Source organism: Cydia strobilella, chromosome 9, assembly GCF_947568885.1.
Source record: "Cydia strobilella chromosome 9, ilCydStro3.1, whole genome shotgun sequence".
NCBI lineage: Eukaryota > Metazoa > Arthropoda > Insecta > Lepidoptera > Tortricidae > Cydia > Cydia strobilella.
Genome location: NC_086049.1, coordinates 6,373,600 through 6,389,934, shown reverse-complemented (window position 1 = coordinate 6,389,934; position 16,335 = coordinate 6,373,600). Strand labels below are relative to the sequence as shown.

The 16,335-nt window shown below is 35.6% G+C and overlaps 1 protein-coding gene across 2 annotated transcripts in view; it reads left to right on the top strand.

The window, feature by feature from the left end:
- Window positions 1–16,335, top strand: part of LOC134744182 (WASH complex subunit 1-like) — a 47,476-nt gene that overhangs the window by 22,486 nt on the left and 8,655 nt on the right. The gene's annotated exons all lie outside the window — the stretch shown is intronic.

Genomic DNA, 16,335 nt, shown 5'->3' with positions numbered 1-16,335 from the left:
AAATACCTAGGTAATAGTTCTATTTCGGGCTCTGTATCCGTAATGGAAGCCAGCTGTCAGCCGTGTCAGCAGGCTGTATCTCGGAGAACAAAATGTTTACAAAGTACAAATTTCCGGTGCTGATGTGAGAACAAATTGTAAAACTGAAAATTAAAGAGGAGACCCATATAAAAAATCTGATAGAACAAATATGTATTTAGCAACTTATAGGAAAGGTACCGACCGTAGTCACTCGTGTCGTGTTTCGTAGTTCCAGGTAGCGCCAATACATACTTACTCGCAAAAATTGTATTTTAATTGAACCGATTTGCGCACCAGTCACGTAGTCTAATAGTGACGAAGATACAAACTATGGCGCGATGTGTGCGTGATGTGACAATAGATACACCAGACTGCTTGTCTATGGCGCTTGCGCTATACCTAAGTTCAATAATGAAGTCATGCGATAATAATCAGAATAATGAGCTAAGCTAAGGTGCCCGAAAATCGTACATTTTGCTTGAGCGAACAAATGACAACGTCTTAACATAGAAACAGATTCTGTGGACATTAAAAAATTCTGATCAATACAGTTACTAGGACTTAAGAGTTGCAGAATATATTTTGACTGCAACTATTCTTAAACTTATATATATTCGTAAGGATCTTCCTACACCGAATACGCGCCGCAACAGCAAAGAGCAGCAACCTCGTGGTGGATCGCACGACTAGACGAGGGTATGTCAATCATCATCGGGGGGGGGGGGGGGGGGGGGGGTGTAGAAACTCTGCGTTTGTTTGTTTGCGAGGGTTATGTTACTTATGTTGTTAAGTTATCTTCGACGGGTTTTTTCAAATTGTTAATTTGCGTCGTGTCATTGCTGGTTGGTCGGATTTTACTACATACATATGGTGGCTTTCGATGTCTGTTTTCTTTTGTGACACCAGGTGAAACCAATGTAATTCTATTGTAAAAATGCTGAATTGGGATATTGTATGTTAGCTTTGAACTATAATTATAATTAGCTTTGAAAATTGTAGTTCCAATAATAAGGTGGTGTGAAATCGTAGTTTCTAGAGCGACTTCTGTGAATAGGTACTTTGTTGTCTGTGATTGTGATGTGATGATATCATTGTTTAGCGTCCAAAATAATTCACTCCTAGTTCGAGTTTATCATGAAATAGATTAAACGAGAAGTCATTATGACATTGCATAGTTATAATATTCCATATTTAATAATAGCTTTCAAATGCATACAAGTATTTTTAGCCATTATTGATGCCAGAAATTAGTACCTAGTTTTTCCAGGACAGTTACTGCTTTAGCTTTAAAAGGGTAATATAAGATTTAGTGTTGAATGTCCAGCTAGGGAACAAATCAAATTATTTTATGAAATGTTTTTGATTTATGTTTTTAAGTAAGTCACACTTCTGTACACTCTTTATTTACATACAAGATATACATATACAGTGGTACTACGTAAACGAAATTAATAACTAGCTTGAATCTAAAATAGGCCCTTGACGCATTGTACCAAGGATGGTGGCGGCATTTCCTCCCTGTATCGCAAATATCGTAATGCTGATACCAAAGATGATATAATAGGACAGAGCGGTACTGTCATAGTAAATTTTGTAACCACAGTAAATTCACTGCCATCTATTGACACACTTAAAAACTAAAAATGAAGATTTATGAAAATACGATAAAATGTATAAATATGGATAAATGTTTTTTTATTTGCATTAATTATTTTTATATGATTTTGACCCATGTTCTTAAACTGGTATGCCCTAAAATTGTTAAATAACCAACGAAACCGTCAACGCCCTCTATACGAGAGTAGGCCAAAGGTAGTGGCGCCATCTGATCGAGAATCAAATTTTCGTGATTTTCGAGGCACGTTTTTTCCTTAGACTGTATCCATCTATATATTACGGAGTTATATCTATCTTTGCTGATACGTTGTGCGAGGAAGCCGCCAGCTCTTCGGTCACCACTGTCACCAGTTACGTCAACCAGACGCTTCGCGATTTCTGCAAACAACTTGTGCGCTATAAAACAATTATAAACTGAAAACTTGGTCACTTTTTCGTTAGTGTATATCTATTTCAGTTTATCTATTATGCTCCTACACAAAACAAAATAACACAAAGCGCCGTTATGTCTAGACGGGACCTAGGATATCGTAATGTGTAAAGGTGACCCGATGGAGAGGTTATGTAGAGGTTAAATCACTGTTTAACTATAGTTTTGTGTTAAAACTAGCAATTACTTGCGATTTTGTCTGCCCGTCGTAAATATTCCATATTTCCTTAGTCAGGAAATCCAGGCGTTAATTAAGCTTAGAAAAAAAAACTAATAGTCTTTTGCCAAATTCCATCAGTCTAATATTACATTTATAATATACCTACAATCGAAAAGTAAAGAAAAATAAATTTTTTGTAACTTTTTGCGCAAACAAAACATTGATTCCGCGATTAAACATTCCACCGTTTCTGTCTATAGGTAGATGTTGGTAAGAGCTAGCTCTTATGTTAGATAGAAGGAGCGCCATTAAACATTGACAAATAAAAAGTTGCGAAAGACAAACATGCTACAGCGGATACTCGGAATCGAGGCTTTATGCCAACAGCTAATTCTGAGGTGAATATGGCCGCATAGTGCCACTTCAACTTGATAAGGCTGATGATGAGCTTTAAACTTCTTAACGTATCTCTGTTACCTAGTTAAAAGATATCATCATCTTCCTCGCGTTGTCTCGGCATTTTGCCACGGCTCATGGGGGCCTGGGGTCCGCTTGACAACTAATCCCAGGAATTGGCGTAAATAATTATTCTAAATAAAATAGGTTTCACCGACGTTTATCAATACGCGTGTCTGCGGCACATAGCTCTGTGCAAAGAATAATTGATAGTCGAAGAGATGTAAAATCTTGCCCCCAGTATGTCAGCTAAAATAAATGGTGCTATACTCATGTACTGCACCATATGTTTTGTGGTCACTGGATTGTCAAACATCAACTTTCGACAAGCTAAGTTACCGCATAATGTTCAGTACCATTACAGCGCCATCTACGACAACTGTCAAATTAGAAGCAGGAATACCTATAATTCAAAGAAGTTTTAGCTCTAAAAGCTTACTCTGTAAAACCCTGTAACCGATTAATTAGTCGCACAAAAAAGTAATGGGTGAATCTTAATCCCTAAAGCCTGTTTTGAAGAAGGATTAATGACGCAATTAACGTTTTGCGCGCTAATGAGACTCGACCGATGCGGCCGGTAATTGATATGTCAATTATCGACACCCGTACAACTCCGTATCGAATTCCGTACAATTTCGAGACGAGGAAACGGAAGGATGTGGAATGTGCGTCGCGCCGTGTATAGATGTTATTGGGGTTGAGTTCCAATTCATCGGAAGTTCGGAACCCATATTCGTAGAACCCAGTATACGGCTTCTTTTTTTGGTCTTTCTTCTGACCGTTTCTATATACTGGCTTCAGTAATCACTAGGTACAGCTATTCACAACAACGGACCATTAGGAGAAGATTATAACCAGCTTCACTGATAAATTTACAATAAAGTAACAAAAAACCCTCCTCCATCCTATAAGTTCAGGAAGGAAAAGTGTTTACCGCTTGAACTTTCTGAACCGCTTGAACGATATCGGACTGTCAGTTAAAACAAAAAAATTACAGTTTCGAACAACTGACAGGCCGATATCGTCCGGCGGACTGGTAATGGGTGGGCCAGAGAAGACACTAAGTCGCACGATATTTTTCCCTCATAAATAGTGGTAATGAAAACAGATAGAATAAGAAGAAAACACCTTGCCTACCTAAGTTCCGTGAAGCGCAATTCAAATCAAAGCCAGAATACGATGAAATTGTTTTTACTTCCTTAATTTCTTGGTACAATTCTCTACGAGAACAATTGAACTTATTCTACTATTTTCTTTTATCAATTAAAAGGATAGGTAACAATTGGAACGCAAGTTAGTGATGATTATGATTAATGATAATGACGAATTGTAAAAGTTCAAGTTTGCATGGCACGACCTTCCCTTAGATCACGCACATCGCCTGCGCCCACGTGAACTAAACTGTAACGTTGATCAATAGGGGATATTACTGTAATGTTCTGCCACCAGAGTGCAGGACTAGCCTTTTTAGTAAACCATAGAGTAACTTATACATACTGTGACCTTTAACTGGTTTCTGACAAGTTTTCAGAGATAATAAAATATGACATTGATGCATCAAGGCGGTTTGTATGGATGGTATAGAAAAGGATGCCATTCTCTTATGGCAGAATTGTTGCAAAAGTGACCGCTTTCAGCTTTAAATAATAGTTCCTAATCTCTCCGGTGGCGCTAGTTAGGGTCTGGGACATGAGTATAACATGAACCAACAAATAACCCGACCAAATTACGTAGGTTATTTTTAGTGGTATTTCGGTGTATGGTGGCGCCGCCTAATTACTGTTTTTTGATGGACACTTTTCATACACAGAGATTTGGCTCCTTTATATAGTCTCCATGGCGGTTTGTTTACAGAGGACCTACCGGGAAACGCGAATCCGAAATTGCGCTATCTGCCTCTTTATCGCTTGAATATGCAAGAGTGACAGAGATCACGAAATTTCCATTTTATTGTTTCGCGATAGACCCTCAGATTGTGGTAGTGGCGCCCTGGCGCCCCCTACGCAGAGTTTCGCGTAATACTGCGTTTTAAGGTTCAATTCTTCTAATCACCAATTAGTTGCATTGAAATATTCTGTACAAAAATGCGAGCGTTTAAATATTTATGGCGTTATTCATAAACGTCTGTCAAATCAAGTGAGCCGTTGATAATCGTTTGTACTTTTATCCATCATTTTATCATTTGTGTTTATTGAAACGAAACAACATTTGACAGAGGTTTGCTAATCTTATGAAAAAGAGACGTAGTATATTTCAAGATACCGTGATCATTTACCCAATTTAAGAAAGGCCTCCGGAGAGACCTGTGCTGTGACCCGAGATATATGTCGCCAAGACTGATTTTATCTACTGAGCTAAATACACTCACTAGTACCTTAAGAATACGGGTCACTTTTCACAAAGCTGCCGTTTTCATGTAATTGCAAATGAATCTTGTAGGAATAAAATGAGAAAAAAATAGAGAGGTAGGTAATGTTTAGGTAAAGGTGCCATTGTCGCCATTGTAAATCTTGTTATCTGTGAAGTAATAATGTATCTGCGAATTATACAATCGGCTTTAATAATATTATCTTGTACACTACCTATAATAAATTTGATTATACTTATAAATAATTACTCACTGTCAAAATATACCTACAGATAATAATTGCCCTGTTCAACATTTTGGCGACAAAACTGTAATCGTCATTGAATTGCAAAATATAAAAATGTCCATATCGACAATAAACTAAAGCATTGTTTTAATTGCTGACAAATTAAGTTTTTGGTTGGAATATAGGTCAAATTAGTAAAAAAATTGAGGAATTCGTAAATTTTGTTATGGGTGGACCATAATACGTACCTAACGTATCTATGTATGTGCTTGCTAATTAGCACTAATTGCTTTCTATTTACCACTAAAGATATATTCGCTGAAACAGGAGAGGTAATCGAATTAATTAGGCTAGCTTACTAATTAAGCTCAAAGCTAATTTGCTGAGGGCACTTGTTATTAAATCAAATACATTTGTTTTTTTTATAACCTAACTCGTAGAAGTCGTAGATCACGTCAGATAATTATTATTATGATACCAACAATTTTACACATCCATCCATACTAATATTATAAATGCGAGTCTGTCTGTCTGTCTGTTCCCTCTTCACGCTTAAACCGCTGAATCGATTTAGATGCAATTTGGCATAGAGATAGGTTGACTCCCTGAGAAGGACATAGGATAGTTTTTATCCCGAAAATCATCCCTTAAGAAAGTAAAAAGCGGGTTGGAATTGAGATAATTAATGAAGTGCCTGCTAGTTTGTGTGCATAATATGCTCAAATTGAATGATTGCTATGTGAATTTTTCCAGGCGCTATACTTACTTTAGCTGCCGTTACTAAGACCACGCAGACGAAGTCGCGGGCAAAAGCTAGTTATACAATAAGAGAGACCCCACACTAGCGTCTCCCGAGTCCCGAGCGTCGGCGTCTAGTCAACTTTATGGCAACTGTGAGCATAGGCACCCTTTAGACATGACATGAAGCACCACAAATTATATAAATTGTCAACATTACGAGTATATGACCTGTAGGCCGAGAACATGATTGGCGCGACAGCATCTCGCCGCGAGATAGACTACCCGACTTTTACTAACTGTATGAATTAAAGGGGGACGGGGGTAGTCGATGTCGCGGCCAGATACTCTCGCGCCAATCATGTGCTAGCCCGGCTGTTGAAATTAATTCAATTAAATTTAATTAAAATTGAATTTCAGTGTTAGAATGAAAATAACGAATCGTTGTTTTAACTTTTAAATATTTTATTCATTTAAGTAGATTATATATATCGTTGTCTAAGTACCCACAACACAAGCCTTGAGCTTACTGTGGGACTTAGTCAATCTGTGTAAGAATGTCCTATAATATTAAAAAAAAGTAGATGTAAATAAAATACATTTCTCGGTATTCCTTTGCAGCTTACAAATATAGTAGCATATGCCCAAATATGATATATTATCAAAGATTAAATAAAAAAACTCGGCAGAACACGAACCTTAAGATGCCATCTTGGTTTTCCAGTAAATGCTAATCTAGTATGTAATTACTTAAAACTACGAAGAAGTTGGATGTTTATTTTGAAGCTTGATAACGGCCTGCGCTGCGTGGTACATTTTCTGATAAATTCCTAGAATGCTTAAATGAAAAAAAAAAGCCTTGGTAAACTGGTTTTCCTTTAGTTTTTTATTTGTACTGATAATTTTATTATAGTAGTTTGAATTAATTAACGCACTATATAAGACAAATTTTCTTAGAACGAGGTTGTTCAAATACAGGTTTTACTGAAATAATAATATCTTCCCGAAATTTTAGAAATCGCTGTCCACGCATTTTTGATAGGTAATCGCAGTGCCGTTTAATTTGAACTATTCAAATCAAACATTATGAAATAAACAGTTTAAATTGTAGTTAGCTTTTTGAAATCTTTATTCTTCTGAAATAGGGCTCATTCAACTTCCTCTTACGTTTAATACTCTGTATGTTATGTTGCAGCGAGACCCAGTCTTAGGTTAGTGGCTTAAGTATCCCGCGTCTTATTTACAGTACCTAGTTACACTTACTTAGGTACATATATATACCAACGGCGCGTTGACCATCAAGTGACATGTTAAATTTATCGCCATGATAATGCCTTCCGTATCCTCGACCCGACTAGTTGGAAGACAGGATGCTGTTATCCTAGCGATAAATAACTACAGTGAGATTATTCTCATTAATGATAAAACAAATGGTTTCTTGCTTACAGAGATATCATCTGACTTCTCGCAAACACGCAACATACCGTATAAATGAATTTAGTTTTCTACACTTTTCTGTTTTCCTTTGTTATCAGTTATGTTACGGTATTAAGGCGTACAATACAACCGACTGATGATATCGTGTGTCTACATCATGATTTTTTTTAACAAAAACCTCAGCAACCTTATTAGTCATCTTAAAAAATAGTTTCGATATTTATTTATACAGAAAGTACAATACGTAATCGAATTCCATGGCGTTAGCGCTCCTATTGCACAATATTATTGTTATACAATAAAAGGACAAATGAAGATTATGCAAGCCTAAAATGGGCCAATGTCGTAGTTACCTGACCCCATCAGGTACCTGTCGGCAAAAAACTCTATCACAAGTATTACAATCCCGACGGGTCGCTGACACACATTTAATGGATGAACCTTAATGGTCCGGAAACTATTAGTGCTAAATACCAGATTAACGTCCGAATGATAACGATTCCTTACCTGCTGTGAACCCTGCCGAGGCAGATGGCTTGAGACTTGTAAGGCTCAGAATCTTTAACAAAACATTCCGTTCAAATATCGATCTAAATGTCTAAGTAAAAAGATTGAAATACTCGTACTCAAAACTTTGTTTTTGGTCATCTCAAATAATTTCTACAATTCAGGTGGTGAAGCGTGTGAAATAAGAGCTCCTAAAGAATGTATTTATAAGACACATGATATGTAGGTATTTCAAATATAAAAAAAACAGTGGTCCGTGTAATCCATCGCTTTGTAACTGAATCTAAAAAAAACGTCGTAAAACGTATTAGGGTTATAGTTCAACGTTTGTCTGCTGTAGTATATAGACTTTTGCTCCTTAATATAATATAAGCAGAGGTCTGATTTTAATAAGTTCCTTCAGTCCTGCTTTTTAGGGTTCCGTACCCAAAGGGTAAAAACGGAACCCTATTACTAAAACTCCGCTGTCCGTCTGTCACCAGGCTGTATCTCATGAACCGTGATAGCTAGACAGTTAAAATTTTCACAGATGATGTATTTCTGTTGCCGCTATAACAACAAATACTAAAAAAGTACGGAACCCTCGATGCGCGAGTCCAACTCGCACTTGGCCTGTTTTTTATATCGTACTGGCTGAGGCGGCCATGTTAAGAAGTGAACTACTTTCTACTATGAATCAGGTCTTGGGCTCTATAAATCATTAAAGGTGGATCCCACTTCCGTCCAACGGTTCAACCCATCCGACATTGACGGGATCAGAGGCGGAGCAGCTATAACCTAGCAATAGTTCCTACAACTATACTTATCGCGCATCTCCTACCTCAACTGTATATAATTACATGGGTCCAAGGAAATTGCGATAATTGACCGCTTCTAGGAAGGGCAATAATGGTCCTTGATAACGTAACAATGATAAATGGTATCAGCATTTCCCATTGTACAATTTGCGCCAAATATATCTATTCGTTACTCGCCCTATTACAATTGATTAAGGTGCAAAAGAGTAAACATATGTATTTATGACGTCGTCTGTGTAAACTGCCCACGTGGATAGACGTTATTGCTTGTGTTTCGCAAGAGTTTATGTTAGTGGGAGTATCTAGTCACTTAGAACGTTGTGTTCAGAGGTGTTTCGTTCGTAAACAAAGTTGTTTATTAGGCATTATCCTTGTTTGTGTCTAGATAGTAGATATATAATTAGAAATTGCGCTCGAAATTGACGTTACATTGTCGGTTTATAATTGGCTCACATAGTTTTTGTAAATGGTAGGTAGTTAGAATGTTGTCATAACTTACTTTCAAAAATGCCATAAAACAGCCATTATTGAAGATAAGTTTGCTATGAGAGAGATAATATACTACATATATATACACATATACTACTGTGCGCTCCTACTTCTAATTTATTGTATAGTCCTGGGTTCTATGGCTAGCCAGTATTAAATAGATACTATAGATAGGTACAAACTGTATTAAGACATATATATATATATATAGTCAATATAATTGAAAATACAAGATCAATAATGAAGTTAGCATATGTAGAGGCAGGCTTGTTTGAATTTCGCTTCATCAAGGGACTGCCCATTATGCATATAAGCGTGTATAATCGTATAGTTATTATAAAATTCATAAACAACGGTAGATAATGGTGTGTAGTCGTTTAATAGTACATTGTGATACAAGTGTGCTACGGCTACGGTGGTCATTACACACGAGACGATATTGTGCGCAATAAGAAAGCCGATGTGTGTAATGACCAATGCACATGCATTTCATACGGCTTTTTCAACACACTTGCGAGGAAAAAAACGAAACTCATATTATTAATCAAATTTTAATTGGTAAAACAGTTAGTAAAAGTCTAAAATCTGTCATAATGCTTGCCGCGCCTCTCGCCTGCCGCTGGCGGGTCGGCCGCCAGTACGTGTTGTAAAATCTACTCGACAAATTTAAGAAGGCTCCGTTTCCATACATATAATTAGCAATCAAGTTACCTTCTAACTTAATCTAACAACAAGTTTGGGAACAAATCAAATTATTTTATAAAATATTTTGATTTGTGTTTTTAAGTAGTCACACTACTATTATATAAATTAAAAACTGTAATATATGACATTATTACAGTTTTTAAATAACCTAACAAGTTCTATAATATAATGAAAAAGCACGCGTGTTTAATATTTAGGATTATGAACCCAAAAGCGGTTCAATAACTTGCATGTTACGAGCAAGTGTGTTGAAAAGTATAATTCGTGTGCGTTTTCCTTATTTGTCTGTAAGACGCATTAAGCATTCGCTAGAAAATTATGTGAAGATAATTTTATGACTTAGTGGTGTAATCAGTTTATAACATTATGTAGAAAATCATTACTTGCTCCTGTAGAGTCCTGCAGTACCTGACTCTACAGTTCACAATAGTTCTCTTTTTTGTACTTCATACACTTATTGGAATTACGTGTGCTCATAACACAAAAATTGCGAACTGGTATCTATTATCTATCATTTAACTTAGCGTATATTAAGAGGGAAGTATACCGCGTACTCATGGGTCTCTATTGTTTCCCATATAGTTTTAAGTCATAATGTATTGTTTGTCCACATTTTCGTTAGTCATAATTTGGTTTTTCTCAGAAACACGTAACTTTTCAGGATTGCCATAAACCAAGCCTAACCTAACCTAACCTATCTATAGGATAACCTGAGGAAAATCCTGAAAAGTTAACGGTTTTAGAATTATGACTAATGATAATATGACAATCATTACATTATGACTTTCAATAATTATGTCAAACAAAGGGGCCCGCATACTCGTCCATACAAAACGAGAAAATGTTTTTCCACTTCTAAATATTTTCCATTCTCCACGTTTTTTAGTATGTTATTGACACAATGAAAAACTAGGTTTATAGATTTTCCTTTTTTGACAATTTAGCAAATCTATTCTCCCCTCTTAATGTAGTCATAAACATAATTTCTTGAAAGCCTGCCAAGTTAGGTTGTTAATACTTTTGTTTATGTCTAAAATGCTCCAACGAGACACATTTATCCAGACAGCGTCTAGAGAAAGCCATTATGTTTTGAATGTATAATATGTTTGTTCCACACAGATACATTTGAAGAGAATAAATTGAGATGTCTTGTTATAGGTTTTCGCTTGGCTGTACAATCATACAGTGTCTGTGTGTTTCTATTTTTCTAATCGCTCTGCTAGACCGAATTGTGACATACCTTGGTAAATCCTAGGTAGGAAAGGAATACTTTCCTTTATTACCCACTATTATTAACTATTAATTATTAGGTATGTACCAAAAGTGTTATCAAAATTCTCACTGACTCACTTGATATATTTTATTAAACTATATTGCCTAGTTAATAAGGGTGAAGGCTGGCAGCAACAGCTATTAAAAGCAATTATTAGTCTATAAATGGTATGATTTAAATACATCTTTTTAAATTATGTACCTACGAGTACCTACTTATACTAATTTCCCTTTCAAATATTTACCACGATATTTTGCCGTGCTGTTGAAATAATTTTTTTTATCAATTTATTTTATTATAAGCGCCGTCTCGTTCTGCTTTTAATAGTCCTTCACTGGAACTATTGATTCTGGAGGTAAATAGCAGTCTAACATTAACCAAAGCTAAGAACTATCACAATAGTATTTTTAGACACAAATTATACAACAAACTGCCTTCACCGACACGAATGTAAGGCCAGTTTTATTGTAGCGGACAACAGTACGCAATTTGTGTTGTGGGTGGTAACAGTTTAACATCCATGGAGTTGTTCTTTGTTGCTTTTCTAGGGAAGCCGTCCGTTCCTATCGTGCCGATGCCGGGGATAACAGTCAAATTGTAGTCGATCATGAATCATTACTGTTCAAATGGTGCTTTATTCAAACGGTTTACACCGTTTTGTCAGTAGCTACTAGCTACGGCAAATGCACGCCGTACAAATACATGTTAGACGGTTTTGGGTACTTACCTAATTTTTTAGAACCCTAATTATTTAAAAAAAATTTAAGCCTTAAAATATAATTGATTAATTTTTTCCCGAATCACACGTGAATTTACTCCAATGAGGTTTAATGCCTTAACAAAGGTTATAACTAAGTAAGTACTTGAACTTAGTCGAATGTTCCAAACATCGAGTGTTTAAAGTATTTAATTAAGTCCTACTTACACGGTAGAATACAAAGGGTCGATGAGAATGGACAACGATCACCGGGGTCATTGGTCTCTATGGGTGTACCGCAGGGATCAATATTGGGGCCGTTCCTGTTCCTTATCTACATTAATGACCTGCCATACCTTGTAAAGACCCACCATGATATAGTATTGTTTGCAGACGATACCTCACTTATTTTCAAAGTCAAACGACAGCAACAAGCTTACAGTAATGTAAACGATGCTATTTCAGAAGTAGTAAATTGGTTCAATGTTAATAACTTATTGTTAAATGAGAAAAAGACTAAATGTATTAAGTTTGTCACTAGTAGTAACGTAAGGCATGTGCAAACAAGTGTCATTTTGAAGGACGAGGAATTGGAATTGGTTGATAGTACAGTTTTTCTTGGTATAACTTTAGATTCTAAACTCCAATGGGGTCCCCATATTGATACTCTTTCGAATAGACTGAGTTCTGCAGCTTTTGCAGTGAGCAAAATCCGTCAGTTAACTGATGTGAAAACAGCTCGATTAGTATATTTTAGTTACTTCCATAGCGTTATGTCATATGGTATTTTACTGTGGGGTGGTGCTTCAGAGATAAATACTATTTTTGTTCTGCAGAAGAGGGCTATTCAAGCCATATATAAAATGAACCATAGACTCACTTAGAGATAAAGTTAAGGAAATTGACATAATGACAGTGCACTGTCAATATATTTATGAGAATATTCTGTATGTACATAAAAACATTGCCAGTTTTAAGAAAAACTGTGACATACATAACATTAATACTAGAAATAAGCATAAGCTTGCAGTACCCTTCACTCGGCTCCATAAAATTAAAAAATCATTCATGGGTAACTGTGTGTAAGATTTTATAATAAACTTCCAAATATCATCACTGAATTATCTGTTAATAAATTTAAAAAATATGTAAAACGTAAACTTATCTCTAAAGCCTATTATAGCACACAAGACTACATGAATGATGAAACACCGTGGGATTGTGATTGAAAATAATTAATTATTTATTATTGTGTTAATAATGATGAAATTGATAATTCAATTAATACCTATATTAGGTAATCCGTATTTTTTGACATTTAGATTTTTATTCTAGAAAGTTTCTAGACTAGTATTTTTTTTACAATTTTGGTGTTTGACGATCCTTTTGTGAATTCTTATTATTAAGTTTGACATATCTATAATAATTCAATGTTTTTAGGAATAATAATAACTGCATCAATAAATTGCTCTGATATTTAGATTAAGGTAAAATTTAAAACTTGACAATTCAAAAGTGCTTGTTGCTAGGCCTATTTGAATAAAGATTATATTGACTTTGACTTTGACTTGACATTGACACTGTTTTAGGTCACAAAGTCATAACACAATTTTGCAAGACGAAATAGTTCTTGGAATTTTTCGATTGTATTACACATATGATTAGGCCGGATTACTCAATTTGAGAGGAGCAAATGCCCTGCTCTGCTGATCAGTGTTGAAGGCTACCTCTAAATTGTATTACATACGTGTGATCTTTGTCCATGAACTTGCACCTTGTTTTAATATTTTTTTTACATGGTAAAATTCTCTGGTTTGCGCTTTTGTCATCATCTGTACACATGATATTAATAACAATGTAATTACGTACCCAAGCGTAAGCGATTTTTTTTATATTTGTGTTCAGTTTTATTTATATATGTATATAGTTATTATTACTTAAATTTAAGGGTTGCAGGTGCCAAGTGTTTATGCAATTTTTAAGCTGCTTGTTTAAAGGCTTGGTTGTCCCAATAGTCAAAAATAGTCAAAATCATAGTCAGGTATTTGCACCCCACCCACACAGAGCGTAGACCTTTGATTGGCCTTTCTTCTATTTTCCTGTTGTTTTTTAGGCACATTTAACGTTGACAAAGGATGGAATTCCGTAGCCGTTCACGTCCCGCGCCGACTAAAGCTCGCCAGAACCGTGTCTAATCCCATTCTGTCACGAATCAATCTTTTTCTCAAACTGACATAGAGTACTTTATTGCTATATTCAACCTTGTGGCACGCAAATAAAGAGTACATTTGTGTAAATAACGAAAGCGTGTCTAATTAAAGGTCTTTTACGGTGCCATTGCTATAGTGGTTTTTATCGAGTGTGATAATTATGGACCGATATTGTTACTTATCCTTCCTTATGTGTTACACGTTTCTGCGTAAATATTTTGCAAAAAACTTTGCGTTAATGAAACGCAGTTTTTATGTAGCTACTTCATACTTACGCAATATTTGCGATTTTTGTCATTGCTTTAAAGTGACGATTCGTACAATCTCATATCTATATGTGTCAAGATTAAGTAACGCTCACGTTATTTGAATAAGTATTTTTACTCTATGACTTAATCCCCTCAAGCAATTTTTTAAATTTTAGTTTTAATTTTTACATTTGCTTATAATTATTGTTAAAATAATTATTCAAAAATTCTCCTCTCCTTGGAATTGTAAATTATAGTTATAGTTGTAGTTATAGTATATTGCAGTGCCCAACAGGGTTCACAAAGACCTAGCTTATAAGTTTACCACCTGTACAATTACTTTGTGAATTTGCAATAAAATATTGAGTATTGGATTCGCGTCGAATGCAAAATCTTCATATTACCAATTTACCAATAAGTCTAGGTGGAACTATTATAGTTAATTCTAAAACTAAACAGTTAGCCCATCAAAACTTTACTAATCTTAAAGTGACGATGACAAAAACAACTAGAATTAACTATAATAGTTCCACCTAGACTTGGACTCACAAAGTTGTGTAAGAAGAGTTTCCACCATTGATGGAGTTTGTGCCTGGATTTAGATATTTATTTTATAGCTCGAGATTATTTCTATGGCGATTGTACTGTCAGGCATAAAAGGAATGTCTTTAGTACTGAGTTATCTCAATGGCGATTGTAATGTCTACCATAAAAACAGCCAGGTTTCGTTTTAGATTGTCAGATAGTCGAGCAAGAAGAAGTATGGCCGGCTGCCAGTATCTAACTAAGTACATAGTTAAAGTACTGTAGTTGCCATAATTTATCCTGAATCAAGCACATATATACAATTACCATTCAATAAACACTTTGATGTAAAAATATGTTTATGGTTAAACAAAGCAAGTCACCATTTTTTTTTTAGTTATCTACAAGTGTATTGACACTATTGACTTAAGCACAATAAAGAGGAGCCGATGAGGAAGAGTTCATTGGCAGCTAGAGGGTGCTTGAGGCGGCAATTGACTTGAAATGACTTTAACATCCGGCCCTGATTGGATGATAGGCTAATGTGTGATAAAATAGGCACACAGAAGCGCAGTTTTGACACGGTTGCGGCCTTGCGGCTGTTCACTCGACTTTTGCGACATACAATTTGGAAATTTTACGAATCTGAATATTTTATATCCTACTACAGAACAACTCAAACAACTCCCTATAGAAGGTTCACGTTTCATGTTGTTCCTTCCTGACATACCGTATAAGTATTACCTGTTTTTGATGCAAAAACTAAATTTATTCGGCAAGCCCGCTTTCATATTTCTAATGCAGAAATCAATTGTTATGTATACTGGTGGCTAACTACATAGTATAAAACAAAGTCGCTTTCCGCTGTCTGTCTGTCCCTATGTATGCTTAGATCTTTAAAACTACGCAATTGATTTTGATGCGGTTTTCACCTATCGATAGAGTAATTCTTGAGGAAGATTTTAGTGTATAGTCAAAGTTTTGTGTAACCCGTGCGACGCCGGGGCGGGTCGCTAGTTTTGGTATAAAGTACATTTAGATATGTATCATTATGTACTATAGTTTGTCAACTAGATATAGTACATAATGAACTGGGAACGATGTTATACCTACTCACGCACTATGGCCGCTATGGGTAGGAACAAGAACTCGTTTCTGCAACTAAATAGAAACAGCGAAAGGAAGCTCTAAGCGTCCAAAAGCAGAGCGAGCATCAAATTTGCGACTACAAACACAAATCCTCTGTAGACCGCCATAAACACAGGCACGACCTTGACAAGGGCGATCAATTTGCTTGATTAACACGTGAATAATAATTTAATGGTACACAATGCGGTACGAACGATATATAGCATGATGCCCCAAAGTATAAGTATATATTTAATTTGCAATGTTAATGAGTCTTTAATTATAAAATCAGACCTTGGAACC